The sequence below is a fragment of the Crocodylus siamensis genome, chromosome 4, assembly GCF_052110815.1.
Source record: "Crocodylus siamensis isolate JL-2025a chromosome 4, ASM5211081v1, whole genome shotgun sequence".
Classification (NCBI taxonomy): Eukaryota; Metazoa; Chordata; order Crocodylia; family Crocodylidae; genus Crocodylus; species Crocodylus siamensis.
This window is the reverse complement of record NC_143398.1, coordinates 223,272,612-223,293,044: the sequence shown is the minus strand read 5'-3', so window position 1 is coordinate 223,293,044 and position 20,433 is coordinate 223,272,612.

The window sequence follows — 20,433 nt, the reverse complement described above, 5'->3', positions numbered from 1 at the left end:
CATGTGGAGTGTGGGAGAAGATGACCACAGCATGCTGCCCATGGATACTAGAGGACACTGATGTGGAAGAATGGTAAATAGGTATCACTGGTGTCTGTGTAGTTTTCTGCAGTAGGGTCTGTAGATTCCCCTCAACTGCATTTCAGTTACAGGAACATAAGTGAGTTGGCCACCATCACTGTGCCCTTCTAGCTTACCAATCCCTACTCCCATGTTGCAAAAAGAACCAGGCTGTTGTCACTGTCCAGGCTAGTCAAGTTGCTTTCTTCAAACTCTCCTGAAAATAAGACTGCAACAAACTGTAGTTAAATGCTGTCATCCCAAGAAATAATCCTGCATAGCTCACAGTAAAAGAGAAAAGTGGCCCACCTGGCAGCAGATATAGAGCCATAGACCATGTTCCCAGAAGGGGGAATGGGCACTTTGCAGTACCTCACAGGCTTCTGAGGTGCCACAAAACACAAATGACACATGTGAATTGGTTCAACTGTGCTGCATATTTGCAGCATGGTGGCAAAATCAAATAATGGGAAATCTCAGTATCTAAAAAGACAGGGGAAAAAAGCGACTTTTGGCCAGGCTCCATGCACTTGGATCACTGCTGCTGAAGTTCCAGGAGGCCCCCAAGATCCCAGGTAAAGCTCCTAGAGCCAACCCAGATGCTGGCCTCAGCCTCCCCTACCCCATTTGGGGTAATCTGCTGTGAGCCAGCAGCATGCACAGGGGCATTCCCTGAGGACAACTAACAGCAGCACAAATGTAGGCTGCTAGTTGTTCCTGGAGAAACACATTTGCATACTCATGGGAATGTGCCCATAGAGTCAGAGAAGTAAGGCTGGGACGAACCTCCAGAGGTCATTTAGTCCAACCTCCTGCAGGCAGGATCATCCCTATCCAAACCACCCAATACAACCATAATCTAAACTCTACATATAGTTTCATAGTTGGTAGGGTCAGAAGGGACCTAAGCAGATCATCACGTCTGATCCCCTGCCATGGGCAGGAAAGAATGCAGGGATCAAACGACCCCGGCTAGGTGATTGTCTAGCCTCCTTCTGAAGACCCCCAGGGTAGGAGTGAGCACCACTTCCCTTGGAAGCTGGTTCCAGATCCTAGCCACCCTGACTGTGAAGTAGTGCCTACTGATGCCTAGCCTGAATCTACTCTCAGTCAATTTATGACCGTTATTCCTTGTTAATCCTGGTAGTGCTTGGGGGAACAGGGACTCTCCCATTCCCTGCTGGTCCCCCTTGGCAAGTTTATAGACAGCCACCAGATCTCCTCTCAGCCTTCTCTTGTGGATGATGAACAGGTACAGATCCCATAGCCTCTCCTATCCTGCTGCCCCCTGATCATGCAAGTGGCTCTCCTTTGGACCCTTTCAGTGTTGTCCACATCCCTCCTGAAGTGCAGCATCCAAAACTGGACACAGTACTCCAACTGCAGCCTGACCAATGTCACATGGAGAGGGGGAGGATAACCTCCATGGATCTACTTGTGCATGACAAGGTGTGGTTAGCCTTCCTGACCGCTTCCTCACATTGGCGGCCCATGTTCATCTTGGTGTCAATAGTGACTCCAAGATCCTTTTCTGCCTCTGTGCTGATGACAAGGGAGTTCCCCAGCCTGTAGGTATGCTGCTGGGTCTTTCTCCCCAGGTACAATACCTTGCACTTGTCAGTATTGAAACCCATCCTATTCTCATCTGCCCACCCCTGTATCCTGTCCAGATCATGGGAGTTTCTCCTGTCCAGATCGTGGGTCACATGTGTGGAGATCATCAGGACCTGCTGATTTGAACACATTTAGCCCCACCAGAAGCTCCCTGACTAGGTCCTCACTGACTCTGGGCCCATCCAGGATCCTGGTGGTGGGGGATGTCCTGGACCCTGCTCAGAAAAATGGAGGCAAAGAATTTGTTAAAGAGGTTAGCTTTGTCATCTGGTGTGACCACCAGATTTCCAAGCATGTCCTGCAGAAGTCCCACATTACCTGGTACCTTCTTTTTACCTCATATGTATTTAAAAAAGGACTTCTTGTTGTCTTTGATCTGGGTCGGCAGTCCCAGATCCATCTTTGCTTTAGCTTTCCTAACAGCTCCCCTACAATCTTGAGCAATGGAGGTATAATCCTACTTGGTGATGGACCCTCCCTTCCATTGGGTGTATGCCTCCTTTTTAGCTTTGAGACATTCCTGGGTGTTTTTAGTGAGCCATGGGGGCTTTTGAGTACTCTTGCCCCCTTTGATCCACATTGGCATTGTCACCCTTTGAGCTTATCTTTGGGGGAGAGGTGAAGCCCATCCCACCTGAGTGTGTCTTTTGTTCTGAAGTATGGGTCATGGTCCAAAAAGCAAAAGCCCACCTCAAGACACCATTTCCAAAGCCACAAGTTGACCTCCCTGATGCAGGTCTCATGGTGTCATCCACATCCACTCACTGGAAGGACAGATGAGAATATCACCTGTGCCCCTGTCTCCTTCAGTTTGCCCTCCAGAGCTTGGTAGTCCTTCATCAGGTTATCTGGGATGCTCCTGGCTGCATCATTAGTGCCCACGTAGATTAGGACCATAGGGTAGTAACCAGTGGGCTGGATAAGGGCCGGGATCATCTCTATCATGTCCTGAATCTTCACTCCGGGCAGACAGGAGACGCCATGTGTCATGGGATCCTGGCAACAGATGGGACCCTCTGTTCCTCTCAGGATGGAATCACCTATGATGAGTACCTGGTGTCCCTTCTTCTGGGTCAACTTGCCTTCTTCAGACTGTTCTGTGCATGGAATGGCCTCCTCTCCAGAGGTTTCCTCCTTTCCTTTCTCTTCCTCCAATGGCTCCAGGGCCTCATACCTGTTCCCCAACTGGATTGGGGGAGCTGATACTGTACCACCAGAAGCAGCCCTGGCTCTAGAGGGAATCTTCTGCCATTCCCCTGTGGAGGGCACCCTCTGGGGCTCTTCTCCCTTTGGTGCATGGCCCTGCAGGGAAAGGAAATATCCATCAATTTCATCCTCTGCTTCTCTAATCCCCCTCAGCCTGCTAACCTCCTCCTGGAGTTCCCTCACCTGCTTCTCCAAGGCACTAAGATGGACACCTGTGGAACAGGTGTGGGAGGCCCCATTCCCTGACCCCCCAGCTCCACCAGGCATCCTCACACTGCAGCCCTGCCCCATGCCCTCACCAGTGCTGGGACATGCAGCCCCAGCCTGGAGGGGATTCTGGTCCCAAGAACCACTTGGCGGGGGGCGGTCAGGGGCTGGAGGGAGGGGTAGAAGTGGTGGGAGGGGTGAAGGTGGCAGCAGGGGTGTGTGTGACAGAGAGAGAGATGGGGTTTGGGGATGGGGGAGTGCTTTGAGTAGTAGAGGCCACCAGAGCTGGGCCTAGAGACACCTGCCCTTATAGAGCAGCCTGTGCGGGGGGAGGGGGGGGGCTGCCCAGTCCAGTCCCTGAGCCCCAGTCAAGGGCTTCCTAGGAAGGCATGGGGATCAGTGGGGCCTGGGAACAGGTGCAGCAAGCAGAACAGCAAGAGCTAGCACTGCTCAGAGCCACAAAGCAGTGGATGGGACAACTGCAGCTGGATTCATGTCCTGGTACTGGTACAGAGCTGCTGCCGTGAGTGAGCTAGTGGGGGCAGGCAGGGGCTGTGGGTCAGGCCTGAGGGACACTGGAGGGTCTGTGGGTTGGGAGTGAAGGACAAGAACATGGGCAGGGGCAGGGTAGTGGCATCTCAGTGCAGCTCAGCTCCCCACACCCTGGTACGCAAAGGCAATAGGGGCAGCTCTGATTTTTCTATGATAAAAAAAGAAAGCAATGTTAGAGATATTTAGAATTAATTTTATTATGATGATAGAGGTACTGGGAAGTTTCTAAATTGATTTAAGATTGTAAATATATCAATAAAACATTGCCCAAATGATCTCTCTCTATATAGTGGCATTCCTTTTTAATCAAGAAGAACATGGATTTGGAGTATTTTAATGAGAGAATCTGGGGGCAGGCGGTGTTAATCAGAGAATTTGTAATTTTTAAACAGGGAACACCAAGATCCCTGCTAGTGAGGCAAATGGTGGGACCCAGGCAGAGGAACTTGCCAAGTGGCAGCACTGAGGACCCAGCTGGAAGGAAGACATGCTGGCAGACCTCCTGGACATTTGGGGCCAGGACAACACACTTTGACAGTTTGAGGTGGGCCACTTCAACAAGCACATCTTCTGGGTGAAAGATGCCCAGATGGCAGGTTAGGGGCACCAGAAGACATGATAGCAGTGCCAGACAAAGGCCAACTGCACAGCCATGACCCATTGGCAGCTGGCCCAGAGATGCAGGTGGCTCTGCTATAGTACCCATACCACAGCCCAGACGGCTGTGTGGTCCCTGTCTGTGTCTAACAGGTGCACAGCCATGGGGCTGCAGGGGGGCCTCAGACTATATGTCCGCCCTGCATAGACCACCAGTTGGATAGCCATGATCTATATTTCAGAGATTTCAGTAGGTCTGTGTCATGTGTCCATTCTGCTTTTACTGCATGGTAAATTTGATTCGCTACAAAGAAAACATTTCTATGCGTCTTTAGACCTCAGTGTCTTTGAAAATGTGGAATTTCTTCAATCTGTCTCAGCCTTCCTTCTTCAGGAAGCAAGCATGGAGAAACCACACAGAGTGAGATCACTTGGTTTGAATCTGCAAACAGGCTTAGACAGGGCCACTTTTAACTTTTGGCCAAACAGCTTTCTGGAGTACAGTTGGAAATACTGAGCCCTCTTGGAAATGTCATGGAACCAGGCAGCTCCAGTGCAGCTGTAAGAACAATTTACAGAGTGAGTTTCCCACAGTGATTTTCTTGACATGCTGTACAATACTGAGAGACTGAACCACAGATAGGTTTATAACAAAAACAATATTTACTTCAAGTCATTTTAGTTAATACTTGCAAAGGATTAGTATTGCAGACAAGCCATTAGGAGCAACAGTGACTATCTACTGTGTGTCATGAGGTCTAATAAAAAATGAAGGTTGAGAATTAAGCTCCTTACTCCAAGAAAATTTCTGTTTTAGGTGGCTACAGAGGGATAAAGGATAGATTATGTTCAGTATGTTACCTTGTTAAACAAATATTAAGGATAGCTATCTGTCATGCATGGCCCAGAACAGTTATAGGGCACGTGTAGCCAATGCCATGAGTGTGTAGAATGCCATGAGCAGAGAAATTGCCTTATAATAGCTTTACAATAAACAGATAATATGAATTATTTGGAGCTGCTGAAAAGATTATAAATTAGATATCCCTGAATTTTATTAAATATCAAGGTTACTGAATCTTTTGGCAGTCTCAGTAAAAGGTTACGTCATGTTTTCGTTGTAAAATCAGTCTCTCCAGTGGATGGTAAGGATGTCAACACTTGTTTTATTTCCACCTTGCAGATGTGTACTGTAATACACAGCTTATAAACTAGCTCACATACTTAGTTTTTGAAAGGTGACAGGGTAGAAATTAAACAAAAAAATGTTAGCAGTTCTAATCAAAAGCATCCAGCCATGAATTACTGACCTGCAGTAAGCCTGAAACTACCTTCCCCTGATTTTTGCTTTGAAAGTACAGTATTACTCAACTACTGTAAACTAGGGACCACATTTGTTGCTATTATAAGTAAGCTACTTGCTGCTTCACATTACATACGGGAACCAAACATGGCAGAAATTTCCCCAGTTTTCCTCTGGACATACTGGAGACTATTCTGATCCTGAGATGGAGGTCAGTGGCTCTGGGATATCACTCTTTCAGCTGACAAACTACTTGGCTTGGACCTGAAGCCACTTGGACCAGAAGTAGCTTCCTATATAAGATCTCTAAGGAAGTAGGTACTAGTGGTGCAGTTTTTCCAGTGGTAGTAAGACTCTTCAATCTTGTTGCTATGCTGAGGAATTTGTAGTACTTATTACTTGTTCAAATAAGTATGAATAAGGTGAATAATGTAGTAGCATATGAAACTTTACTCACTTGCCCCTACTGAGAAAGCATTTATACATTGATCCTCTGATCAAAACCCCTCTGAATGGTGACACAGTAGAAACAGATGATACTATATATGGGTTATAGAAGTGGTTTTCACCTTTTTTTTCATTTGTGGACCTCTAAAAAATTTCAAAGGGAGGTGTGAACCCCTTTGGAAATTTTGATGGAGGTGCAGACCCCTATGAATTGTAAGTGTGGGCATTCATATACCTTTGATTGATCATAGTCATCTTTCGCAGACCCCTTAGACTAGCTTGTGGACCCCCAGGGGTCTGTAGACCACAAACTGAAAACCACTGGGTTATAGTGTTAGTCATAACAAAGCTATGCCCTTGGGTTTGTTTTATGTCCCCTTCAATTCCTGCAAAGATACTTGGTATTCAGTCTGTTCTTGTGGGGATGGAGATTTTACTTTAATAAAACATTGATGTGCCTTCCTACTATATTTACTATGTTTACACATTGAGAATAGGTATGTTAATTGGACACTTGCATCAAGTTAGGGCACATGCAGTGGCTAGTTTTCTTGAGAAATGTCTGTGTAGTCAAATCCAAACATTTTTTTTCTAACTAAACATTGATTTACATCTTGAGGTTTGCAAAGAGGCTTTAAAAATGTATTATCATAGCACCCTTTGCTGGATCAATGAGTCAGAGCTGGATCGCTCAGCACACAGTGCTATTTGGTTTTGGCTCGATTTTGGGGCCTCTTATTTTTGTTACTGGAACACACCCATTTATTTCCCTGACCTCTTTGTTCTAGGTTTTAGCATGCACAGATCCTGTGTCTATGTCTTCCCTATACCAGTCTAGATTACAAATCCCAATGGCTAATTGCCCCCCTCTACCCACAATTAATAATAGACATCTCTAACATGGAATGGAGGTATTGAGCGTTCATGGAGTCTGTCTATTCATCAAGTTAGTGTTCCCAATACTGGCATTTTTTTTCTCCTTTTAAGAATGAAGCTTTTCTTCTCACTGATTCTGCATGTATCCTTGAGCTTCATACCCACAGAAGACATTTACCCTTATGTCAGTACAAGACCTATACATCAAGTAAATCTCAGTTAAGCCCTATGCTAGCAGTTCTCATCCTTTTTAGACTCAAGCCACTGATTACGCCCTCATATCTTGACACCCTGGTTAAGAATCACTTCCCTATATTGAAAACTCAAGTGATACATGAGTTGTTTAGAGGCCTTTCTCTTGCCCTCAGCATCAGAATAACTCTCACTTTGTGCATGCTCATATTCAAACTCTCTCGCTCTTTTTAACTCTGCAGTTGTTGGTTTGTTCTGAAAGGTCTCTCAGGACTCCTAGACATTCATGTATCCTTAAAAGTGCAATGGAATCACTTTTAATGAGAACCGAATATTTCAAAAGTTTCTGTTTAAGTTTAAGAATGTATCAAGATCTGAATAGGTTCGAAACAATTATACCTCAGTGTGTTTTGTTTCCTAATTCTTGTTGCTGGGAACTTGCTGTTCCTGCAGTTGTATAAGTCTATGTATATAATAAACTCAGTAGTGGAACACAAACAGTTCTCCTCTATGTTCTCTAAGAAAAAAAAGGCATGAGCCATATGATTTTTACCCAGTGGGAGCATGGCTCCGAAGACACCCATGTTGTTATGCTGATGAAGCCGGCAGTCCATACTATTTAAGTAAAAATGAATGTTACAATAGCTTACTTACTGATGGCGAAATCTTGCTCCCATTGCAGAAGCATCTACACAGATCCTTTCAGAATGGTGAACCAATGAATACAGATGCTGTTATGAGTTATGTTCTGAAGCGCCATTCATACCCTGCACACATATACACACGCACGGACACCACCGCCCTCTTCTTCTATGGAAAGTGGTATGACACATACACCTTCACAGTAATGCTCATCTCTCCACAGCTAAAATAATATAAAGTATAGTTTGGTGTCCTAATTAACTGCTCCCTGTATCTAGTCATAACGAAGTTTTCTCAGTGCATCTATGATTTCAGTTAAGAGTAACTCAATGCAGTTTGTTCTTTCCTAGATGTAGAGTTAGAATGGTACCCTTGCATTGAATTTTATGCTACATATTATGTGTTTGGGATTTACCTATAACAGCAGTCTTAGCAATTGACATTGATGAAAGCTGGCAAAAAGGAGGAGGCAATAAAATCAAATTTGATTAGAATAATTGAATTATTTGATTTTTTATGAGTATTTATAGGAAGGAAGGTATTTTATGTCTGCCACCAGAGCCTTCACCTATAAAAGACTAGAATGTCTGCATTCATTCACTCTATTCACTGCACCTTCCATCCCCCGAAGCATCTCCCGATACATAAATTTTACTTTTTTTTAACATCCTGGAAAGCAGAATATAAAAATCCTGAGTGTTCTTTAGCATTGCTACAGGGGTTAAATTGTTAATGCTTTACTTTCACTCTAGTTTTTTATCAAACTTTGCTTTTTCTCTCCCTGGGGATAAACAAATGGACAGCTTTCCTCTCTAGTATTCCTCCTTCCATTACCATCACAGCAGAATGCATCTGAGACTATAATAATTCAGTGATGAAATACAAAATGTCGCAATGCCATCTCTCTTAAAGTGAACTGAGATTTTGTTATGCCATTTTAGGTGCACTAATAGCTCCTAAAGTCCCATGGAGTATCCTAATGTGAATTTAATGAGCTGATAGCATATAAATGACAGTACTGTGAGGGTGAAGGTGACATAACCTTTTTCCTTCTATTTGATGTTTGTCTTTGAAAAAATACAGATCTTTTCAAAATGTACTGCATTATTACTAAGTGCTGCATCATTCAGCAAAGAGGCTACCATTGTTTTATCATTTAGAAGTCTAGCTTTTTTTCTTTCGTGAGACAAGAAGCTAGAGCAATTTTTATTTTATTTTATCATTAAGCCAATAAAAAAAGTCTAAATACTTTGAACACAGTTCCATTATGTGGCACTCTGGTGTTTATGTCTCTTTTATAGAGTGCACATCCAGTGACAGCTACTCATTTTTAGCATTCATGTTCCTTCTGATGTCAGTATTAGTAATATGGAATCAAGAAAATTGTGTATGAATCATACTGAAACCATCCATCTTTATTTTCTGGGCGTAATTTTTTCTGCTATCAAGGATAATGTTAAGGGGGTCTACTCATCATTGCTGACTCCCAAACTATCTGTGTCAGTACAGAAGCTTTGTCATTTAAAATTAGTTGCCTCCCCCTGCCTGCCTGATTCATTCAATGATGTCACACTCCATTGTTTGTGCAAATCCCTATCACCTTCATCATGGTAATGAACTGTGATCGCATAAGCACTCGGTTGTACCATCACTGACACTATTAGGAACAGGGGAGGACTAGACCGATGGTTAAGGATAAATATATTGGTAATCAAATGGGAATGGATATACAGAAAACATAACTGACAGATTAAGGGGGTAACAGAATGCATTAGGCTATTAATGTTTGCCAGAGTGTAGCAGTGGGCTCTTCCATTACAGTTTGAAACTCATAGTGAAAGCTGAGAGAAACATGTACCAATTTCTTTTTTCACTGGATAAAGCTAATAACTAGAAATAAGGCAGTTGATATTGCATCAGTTTTCTTCTAAATACCATGCATCTTTAAAACATACAACAAACAAATTAAGACATTGCTACCAATGTATTCCTAAATCTTTATCAATATATTGTTCCCAGTTTATGCATGCAGTCTTGGTTAATTTGGTTTAATTTAATGATTTTGGTTTGTCATAGGCCAGGCAGGTTTTTTTGTTTTGTTTTTTTTTAATCAAGGGCAGGACAGTTTATAAGTGAGTTTTGAGCTCAGTATGTTTTTAATAATTTTTGTACAGTGCTTAGGTACTGTTGTTATAGGCATTTTGTAAAACAGTAAATAACTCAATTAATTAAATTCGTCCATTGGCAGAAAGTATGAAACACTTCACACAATCACAGAATTTGCTTTCTGACAAAGATGTACCTTGGGTTGTTTCTGATGGATGCAAAAAAATTGAGAAAAAAAATAAGCAGCTTACGTGTTTCAAGAAGTTGGAATTTTGGCAACATAGAAAATTTGTTTAGAAAAACCTTTTCGTTGCCAGGTGACAAGGCAAAACATATCACATATGCTTAACAACCAGCTTGTACATATTTTGTCTTTCCAAGGTTTCTAGGGCTGGTCAGGCATAATGATGCATTACAGCTGAAGGAGATTCCAGCAGGGACAAATGTTTGTCTGTTTCCAAAAGCATTTTCCTAATCCTTAATGAAAACAGCCAATATTTCTCATTGTTTAATGATTGAGTAAAGATTAATACTGTTCAACATTCATTGTATTACAAGTTATAACATCTGCAGTGGTGTGTTTTTGAAGATGTATACCACTGGCATGCCCTATTTGTTTGGTATTGTACAGTCCAGCTCAAGCAATACTTTTGCTGCTATAAATTTCTTATAATAGGCTGACCGTCTATCACAGCTCTATCAGTCCACACTGCAACCGGTACAAAAACCTATTAATGATTATTAACCAAAAATAGTGAGCTTAGTTTTTCAAGCAGATACTGCCAGAAGTTCATGTTTCTTCATTTAGCATGAGGTATAATTTCATATTTGTTTCAAACTGAAAGTTTGGTTATATAGCTGGATAAACACACAAAATAAATACCATAAAAGTATAGCCTGTGAAACAGGTGAAGGATTTTCACAGGTAATACTTTAATACTGTTATTTAATTTTATTAATACATTCCATTTAAAAGGAATTATATATACATACAGTTTAAGATTAAACCCCAGTTGAAAGGCAGAAATAGTTCAGTGTCTATACTACTGAAGACAGAGTGATGATGATTATTAACTGCTTTACCAGTGTCACAAAGAAAGATACATTAGCCATTGTATAGACAGTGCTCCCACCATCAGCCACCCACAGTTATCCAACTGAGACGGGAGGGGGATGGAGTTAGGAGTTAGAGCAGTGGTGCTTAACTTGTTGGTCTCACAAGCTGGGTGAGTGCCATGGGGCGGTCTGCGTACCACGATTGGGTGCCAGGGCCCAGCGCTGCCCTCTCTTACCCCTCACATCAGGATTAGGCTCTAAGGTCTGACACTACCCCTGCCCAGCTCTGTACACAGGATTGGGTGCCTAATCCAACACATGGGTTCTGGGCAACCCATGAATCTATAAATTTGGCAGCAGGACAGCAGTGCCACTTCCGAGTTAAGCACCTTTCAGCTACAGCAGGAGAGTAGGAACTCCAATCACTTTCCCAAACTTCTTTATATGATGCCTTCCCCTAATTCATTTCCAGTTCTTGTTTATCATGGAATCAGACCTCTTATGGAATAAGTCCTTGCACTGGATATCTGCCACCTACAAAACAGCGAAAATGTGAACCTAACCTCCTGATGTGCTTCATGGGTCTCTCAGCTGTTTTAGAGATGGCAAAAATTCCTATACCTTCTCAACCAATCTGGCAGTGAGGGTAAAATTCCTTTCCTGGCTCAACAAAATGACTGGCACAATGCTCATGGCAGATTTAAAAACCTGGACCTGTATTTAAACTAATCCAGTTTAAAACAAATGCCAGGCAGTGGCTACTAATTCAGGAACATCAGGGACAGATCGATATGCACAGGGGCCAGTGCCTTGGCCGACTCTTTCTGGTTAGCCCCCTGCTCAAGTCACCCTGTTCTTATTTTAGTCACCCTCCTTTCCAAACTCCAAAGAGGAAGACTGTAAAAGAGTCACTATCCCCTTTTCTGGTAGCAGCCCCACCCTTGCAATTGATGTTAGAAGCATTGTATTATTTTTCTTGACTCAAAGATTGTGACTTTTGGAATCCAGTATCCAGTAGAAATGCCTCTGTACACACATTCAGAATTTACTCGGCCTGCCAGCAATTTCCTTTTACCAATAAACTAAGTTCCTAGAATCTTCATTAAAAGGCAACAGCAAAATGCTGTGATGATGGTCAAATCAAATTAATATAGAAAGCGGGGGAAGACCATTTGTAAAAGCTTTTATGCATTATTCATTCAGCTCTAAAACCTGACTACCTGCAGTCATTTATATATCCCAGTACACACCAGATTTCTATCTACCTTGAAAATGCAGATTCTTTTGATTTTTTCGCCTCTCCCTTTGTTTTAAGATTACATCCAGTTGCAGTACATGGCATCTATTCACACAATGTAAACTTACACTGTGAGATATGATCCTAGATGAGGTATTGCCACAAAAAGAAAATGAAAAATATTCCATGCATTTTAAACATGAATCAAAGATCGTAAGTTAAACAAATGTGTAATACATTTCTGCATTCCCTGGCAGGAAAAGAAAAAGAAAATTGGCAGCTATTATTACTGGATAACTGTAATTATTAAGAGAAATAATTATACAAAAACCTGTTCACATTATGTTTGGTCTGGAACAAATCAACAAAAGGCAGAGAATTTAAAGTAATGGTTAACCTTAATGTGCAATACTGTAAAGTAAAAGCAGAAAAACAAATCAGTCTCCACTGATGGGTCATCTTTATAATTTAATAAATTGGAAGCTGTGAAAGGCCTAGCCCTGTGGGGTGGGGGGGATCATGTGCCCCAGTGGCCAACTAACCTGTTCTCCCCTCCCTTTCTAGCTCCTCTAGTCCTCTGCCCTCGATCTTTCCTGCCATGCCTTGATAGAATTCATTTAGCAGGAAGCATGTGGAGTCTTTGAAAGAGGGTGGGGGTACCTTCAGGTGACTTGGCTTCCCCCTTTCACACTTGTCCAGGCCCTGACTCTCTTGGCTGGGTCCTGATTTGCTCCAGCTGCTCTTTTCAGCCCTGGGCCCACTCAGTCCAGCCCCAGATCTCTAGTAGCAGCAGCACATCTGGGAATTAGGCTCCACAGTAGGGCTGTGGGCCTCCTGGTTCCACCAGCCTACGAGAAGGTAAATCCCTCACCCCCCCACTGTGACCCCTTATCTTCAAGGGGTAAAAACACACAGGGGCACTCTAAAGTGTAACGTGAGCTCCACCTCCTCTCGCAGTCGCTTTCAGGCCGCAGGTGTCTATTAAAAAGCAAAAAGGAAACAATCCCAACTAAAAGTTTTTCCCTACCTTGGAGTAATGGACACAGTCTTTACTCTGGGCTTCACCCCATGAGCCTGCTGTCTAAACCACCCAGAAACAAAAAGAGAAAATTGCAACTCATCCCCCATTCTGGGGCTACATATAATGTCTGTTCAGCCTTCTTCTCCCTCTGGCAGGAACCACCCTGCCCTCCCCATGATCAGGACTCTGCTGCTCCTCCAGGCTGAGGGCAAGCCTATTTACCTCCAAGCCCTGCCCCTTCCAGCCAGTCTGACCTGTTAGCTGACCCAGTCACAGGGGCTGCTCATTGTTCCCAGCCCTGGCAGCTGCCTTTGCCCAGGCCACAAAAACCCTTCTTTTAAAGGGCCTTGCTGGTTCTACTGGTTTCGTAACCCTCCCCCAGTAACAAGTCGAGAGTTCCCTGTTACAGAAGCAAGTAGCACTTTGTGCTTGAAATGTTAGGCCAGGTTGGAACTGGTTCAGAAGTGAATAACACAGGATTCCACATCCCAAGCAAAGACCTCATGGCTGTAAAACAAGGGGAAGAAAATCAATTAATGGCTGTAAAGAAATGATGGTTGTTTGGGGAGCAGAATGTGTCTTTCTTAGACATCATCTTTACAGTTCTCCCTGAGGTACCGTTACTTCCACAGGAGGAGCAAAGCCCTATGTAGCTTCCAGTGTAGGTCAGTGCTGCAGTGGGACACTTTGGATTTATTATTGTTTAATTCTCCTTGAAATGTGGTATGCAAGACTTTGATACGTTGCCTGCACATTCCTTTTGTAGCTTTACCAACAGGTAAAATGGAATCCTTATATATCAGGGGTTCCCAAACTGTTGTTTGCATACCCCTGGGGGTACACAAGACATTTGGGGGAGGGGTACACTAGAGAAATTGTTTAATGGAGAATTTAATTTTCATTATAATAATAATTGACATGTAAGGGGTTAAAATATAAACTATAGGCTGATGGGGTATGCAGGCAGCTGGTAAATCTGGAAGGGGGTATGCAATAAGAAAAAGTTTGGGAACCCCTGCTTTATATGATTATAACTTCAGCTCCATTGTCAGAATTCCCACTGAAATTCATGAGACATGCTCATGTAGGACTCATCTAAAGGAAAACCTTTGCCTTATGAAAAGAGTTCCAAGTAAGCCATGATGACGTACAAAAAGCTGCCTACAAGATTTGTGTCACTGTGTATGATTAGCACACATTTCTTTCTGAGCTCTCTCATCACCTGTTGGCAAATGTGAACTTTTAAATCTTGACCACTCTACTCCATGTCTTTAAACAAATGCTAATTTTTTTAATCTGTTGTCAATATTTTTGCAAAAATGCTTATTTAATAAATGGGAAAATAGCTTGCTTGAGTTAAGGCTTAACTAAGTGGCTTCATCATGAAGCTTCCCAATTTCATTCCAGGCAGAGGAACGGCAGCATGTATAAGTTGTGCAGAATGTTTCTTTTGGGAGTGAAGGTGGAGAATACTTATTTGGAGCATTTAGGGCATTTGTACATATACCTCTTTGTTCCATGACACATTGGAGATCCACCACTTTGCACTCAAGCTGTTCTGCATGCAAGCTGATGCTAAGTGCGCTGTGCCGCATGCAGTTGTATAAGGGGTAAAATCTACAACAGCATGCAGAAAATGGTGGTGGTGCACATTTGAACTAAAACACCTTCTATGTGTTTTAGTTCAAAAGTGCGCCACTGCCATTTTCTCAGAGCTGCTGATGCACATTTCACCCCTTATACAACTGCAAACAATACAGCACCAAGTCATTTTTCAAATGTGTAAAAATGGCCTTAATGAGTAAAACTAGTCAACCTGAAGTAAAAATAGTCAACCAAAATGAGGCTAATTGTCAACCTGAAGCTCTTGCATGGTGCAGAAAATCTGCCTAAATGATTTTGCAGAGAAGATTTGCTGTGGACAACCAAGGCCACATCATCAGCAAACAGAAACTCTCTCAGCACTGCCATCATTGCTGTCCTTATCTGCCTCTCCAGCAGGGAGGGGAAAGCAAGCTGCTGGCAGGCAGAGCAGTCCCTGGGCTGCAGGGGGAGGGGGAGGCTGGTGCTTCCTTCCACAGCAGCAGTGGCCTCCCCAGGTGGCACCCACCCATAGGCACTGGGCTCCGGTGGTGCCAGGGGACACTGCAGCCATGGAGGGAAGCATTGGGTCCCTGTGCAGCTCAGGCAGGCTGGCATGCTTCAGGGGGGAAAAAAAAGATCAGGCTCGTCAATTTTCTTGGGTGGAGCCTGCTTTCCCAGGCTTCTGCCAGGCTGTCTGCAGGGCGTTCTGCAGAGCCGTGGAGCTGCACGGAGCCCAGTGCTTTGCTCCATGGCTGTAGGGGCAGCAAACTAAAACTAAAACTCCTTGAAGGAGTTTTGGTTTGGTGTGGCCCAATTCATTTAAAGCACATTATGCCACCAAATTTCCTACAGCAGCTGGAATCAATGTTCAATGTGCCGCTGGGGCATGCAAACGCCGACACAATTAAAACAGTGTAAGAACATTTATCCCACGTTAAAGTGTCATGCACACACAACTCTTGTTTTGTCTACACACAGCCACCCCCTCCCCCCCATTTTACCCCGTTGTTGATATCAAAGACGTTTGATTCTTTGTTTTCATACACTACAGTTGCCTTGACCACCTTGACATAGTGAGCCTGACATCACTCTGGAGGGTAAATCTCTTGTCTCATTGACAACTTTTACTACTTAGGTTCTATGATTAGGCAGACTGAATTGACTAATAGAATTGGAAACTCAGCTAAGAATGTGAGGTTATTACAGAAACATGCATGGAATAATAAAAAACTATCAACTAAGGTGAAGACTTACAAGACTTATGAAGGTGAATCTACAACACTTGAGTGCTGTCATATTTGCTTTACGGTTCAGAAAGGTGGTATAAATATGCTGAGCACATCAGGAGACTGAACATCTTCCACATGACATGCCTGCACAAGATCCTGAAAATAAAGTGGGAATACAAACTGCTAAATGCAAAAGTGCTGGAGCTTACAGGACTGACACACTTAGAAACCACCATCAAGAAGAAGAGGCTTCAATGGCTCCGCCATGTCAGGAGAATGGGAGGAAACCATGGGCTCCTATACACATGGGAGTGTAGGGAGGCTGCTCTGATGCACTGTAATTACAGTGTCAGAGGAAACTTGATTAATCAAGTCTGCTGGAGTGTGATAATTACTGTGCTCCAGGAGACTCCAGCATCATGTGTATCAGCATCCCTATACTAAAAAATGGCAGTGGGGTGCTTTAAACTAAAGCTTGTTCAATAAGCTTTATTTCAAAACATCCTGTCACCATTTTTCAGCATGGGAAATCTGATACACATGACACTTCAGGCATTTTTAATTAGTACAGCTTTCAGAGCTGCACATATTAAAGCACCACCACCCCATCTCCCAGAGTGTGTCTATAAACACCCCATATACCCAAGGGTATTTTGTACAGCAAGATTCAAGATGGCTCTAGAGAGCAGGGTTACCCTCTTCGGCGGTACCATGACATGTGCAAAAATTATATGAAGTTATTCAACATCAATGTTGTTGAACAACAACAATAACAGAAAGCTGGGAGGCATGCACAGAATCCCATTTGATCTGGAGGGAACATCTGGCACTGGGTGCACCTCAACATGAAGCAGCTTTGATCCAGAGGATGGAAGCAAAGCAAGACAGAAGGAAGCAGCATGCTGTAACCTTGGACTCCAACTCCAACTCAGCATGGTTCCGTGAAAGCTGTAACAAGCTGTGTCACTCTGAAATTGGGCTTTTCAGCCACAAGTATATTCTTCAGGCACTTAACTAGGAATTGATTAGACCTCTTAAATATAGGTGTGTGCAGTTGGCCATATTCAATTTGGATTCAGCCCGAATCAGGGACAGTGATCCAATTCATTGATTTGGATCACTGTCCCTGAGTCAATTCAGGCAAATCCAAATCTAAAGATTCAATGCTGATTTGGATAATCAGTGATTCAGACATAGATATGGCTTTAAAAATTTTTTCTATATACCACCAGGTACCAGTGTGGCTTGTGAGTGCTGTGATGCTGGGGCATATGGAGCACCCCACAGGACTGTAAGGGGGTTCCTCCACATGCTCAGCAGTTAACCCGGAAGTGGACTGGAAGTACTTATGGTCCACTTCTGGGTCCCCTGGGAAGCATGCAGGGACTCCCCTGCATCCCTCTGGCTCAGTGATTGGCCATGGGGGGACCGCGGATGCCCTCCCCAGACCCAGGAAGCACCAGTTGCTGACCTAGCAGGTGTGGGGGGGGATGGAGAGCTCAGAGAGCACTCCGGCAGACCCAGAAGTGGACTAGAAGTGCTTCTGGTCCACTTCTGGGTCTGCTGCCAAGTGTGCTGAAAACCCCTGGCACTCCTGTGGGACACTCCATGCACCCCTGAATCACAGCATTCCTAAGCCACCTCCTACCTAGAGGTATGTAGAAAAAACATTTAAAGCTGTGGCTATGTCCAAATCACTAAATCTTTCCAAATCTCTTCAAATCGATTCGGAGGGTTCCAGTTTGATTCAGAGAGATTAAAGGGTCCTCTGATGCAGTCTGGATTCAGAGAATCAGCCACCGAATTGGGCCAAATCTCCACTAAATCAAATCAGGGACCGAAGCTGCACGTAGCTCTTAAACATACATCATGATCCAGAAAATTGACGGCTGCTTAAAAACATAAAAATACCCATAAGAAACATATTTCTACTAATATCTTTCTGGTGCCTTTTATTAGTATTAGTGCCCAGTATTACGGGCAAGTTATTTCAAAGCTCTTGCAGTCTACTAATCTACATATTAACACTCATCAAATTCTACAAGCTAATGAACTTAGGTGGCCACAATAAATACATCTATCCATCTGCATCACTTCATAGAATTGGCACCTTAAACATATCTATTTTATTTTAAATCAACTATTATCCTTGGATGCAGGTACTTTTAGATATTAAAATACTGTATATCACCCAGAAATATAATTAGAAAATTAGACAGAGAAAGCTTTCGCCCTCTTCTTCAGGCTAAGCCTAAATTCTCTGCAACAGTGCTAAAATCTAATAGTATAGTTCTGTCCACACAGGTAAAACTCTTGTCCAAATCATCTTAATAATTTAACTACCTTTCTTTCTGACACTTGACACTTACATCATACACCATCTTTCATACAAGGCATAAAACACTCAGCCGTTACAATGAGCCTTCTTGGTTATCTTATTGATTGTTCCCCTGCTTTTGTATCTCTTAGTTAGCTTCTCTTACTTTGTCCTATCAAGTTCAACTTCTTTTCCTTTTTTTTTCCAGGCCCTTCTTTTCCTCATCTGTCCTTCTCTATTATCCATCACTTGTCCCATTATTATTACACTACGCCTTCAACCTTCTCCTTTTTTTTCTAGTTTCTACAATGTAGGGAGGATCCTCACCTGAGTAGAAGGGTCAAACCAAATGATTTCATGTGGTCCCTTCCAGTACTATCTTACTATGATTTTCTCTTAATCTGCTTCTGCAATGGTCTTCAGACTTTCTTCTGTAATCATTCCAGGGGTGGTCTGACATTCGTGTGCCAGTCTTCAAGTTTGCTACTCACTTTACATTTAAATTACTTATTAGAACTTACTATTCCCTTGATGTTTAAAAGAAATCAAACTAGACATTTATGTCATTTATATAAGCCTCCAAATACCCAAACTTTCTTTATTAGATTATATCTTCTTTGTACTGACGTTGTCCCTTTCTTGCCTTCCTATGCTCCTCCCTATTATGTAGTTACTTCTCTTCCTGCTGCATTGAATAATAGCTGAAATTAGCTTGTAAGCAGAAGGCATGTTTTGTATTGTAAGGTTTTAACATACATTTGGCTGCTTCCAAGTGAAATAATTAATACTAATAAATAAAAATGCAATTGATTGCCTATCAAAATAACACCAAAGATAAAAGACAAGCCAAATTAGATTAGTTTATTTATATCTGGTTTGCATGCTACTAGCTAGTTCAATAGGTAAGTTTACAAAAAGCAATCTAAAACCCTGAGATGAATCATTAGTATGTGGTTATACAAATCAATAAGAAAAAAGAATAGTATTTACACAATGACTCCAGTATTTTTTTTCTTTGCACAAGTATGTATTTTAGTTACCTATAATGGCAGAACATAATAGTAGCTATGTTATAATACTAGAAACTTTTCTCCAAGTTTGTATCCCACGAATATTCTAAAAGACTTTTTAACGTCTATGCCACACAGTAGATTGTGGGCCAAATCTGCTAGATGGAAAGTTTGATTTCCAGCACATCATAGGCCCATGGGAATTTTAAGAGATGTTGATGATGCTCAAGAGGATGCTGAGAACCTTGCTACAGCCTATGCTATCCCCATAGCATAAATAAATAAAACCTCCCTATTCTCAAAAGATAGATACCTACAACATGCTCTAAGTGCTAACCTCACTTTAAAGAAAGAAAAAATGATACATAAAATGTCTGAACCAGGATGTTCTGTCTGCATTAAGGATGGCGAAGGCTAGAACCACACTATTATATTTTCATCTCCAGAAACACTAAGATTAGAGACTAAAAAGAAAAATTGAGTGAAAAGGAAAATATCTTCCCATTGTTTTAGAGCTCCAACCAACCCAGTGAAATTAATGAAGATTTTATTTTTGCCTTTAAGAGAAGTAGCACTCAGATCCAAGAAAAGGTCTTCTTTGGTACTGACTTCTAACAGTCCTCATATTATCAAGCTATATTTAACATAAATATGATACCAAAAGGACTAACTGGCAATAAATACTTTAATCCTGACTTCTTAATGATCAAATATAAAATCGGTTTCCTTTTCGTGGCACTCTGTTTCCATGTGTGTAATGGAAACAGTATTCCAGATTTCAGGAGAGACTGAAGAGGGAGGCGTTTACCATTAGCTCTAATCAGATGGACGCTCTCTTTTGTCAGGTGTTACTATTCATTTTTGACCTCATCTTCATGGACCATTTCATTGTATAGTCAGAATTTCAGATCTGGTATCATGTTCACAATTGAGAGCACTACACAGAACATTTTAATAGCCAGATTTTGATAGCCAAGTGAAAATGCAATAAGAAAGCTGACAAAGACTTCAGGAAACAAGTAAAAATGTCACAAGGAAACAATATAGTGCACTGCTGACAAGCAAATTGTAGACAGAATGACTTACTCAATTCACTGTACTCAGAAAGTTGCTTTTCTTGAAAAGAAAAATATTAATATTATTTAACAAGGGTCACTTACAGTGTTGTATTCTGAAA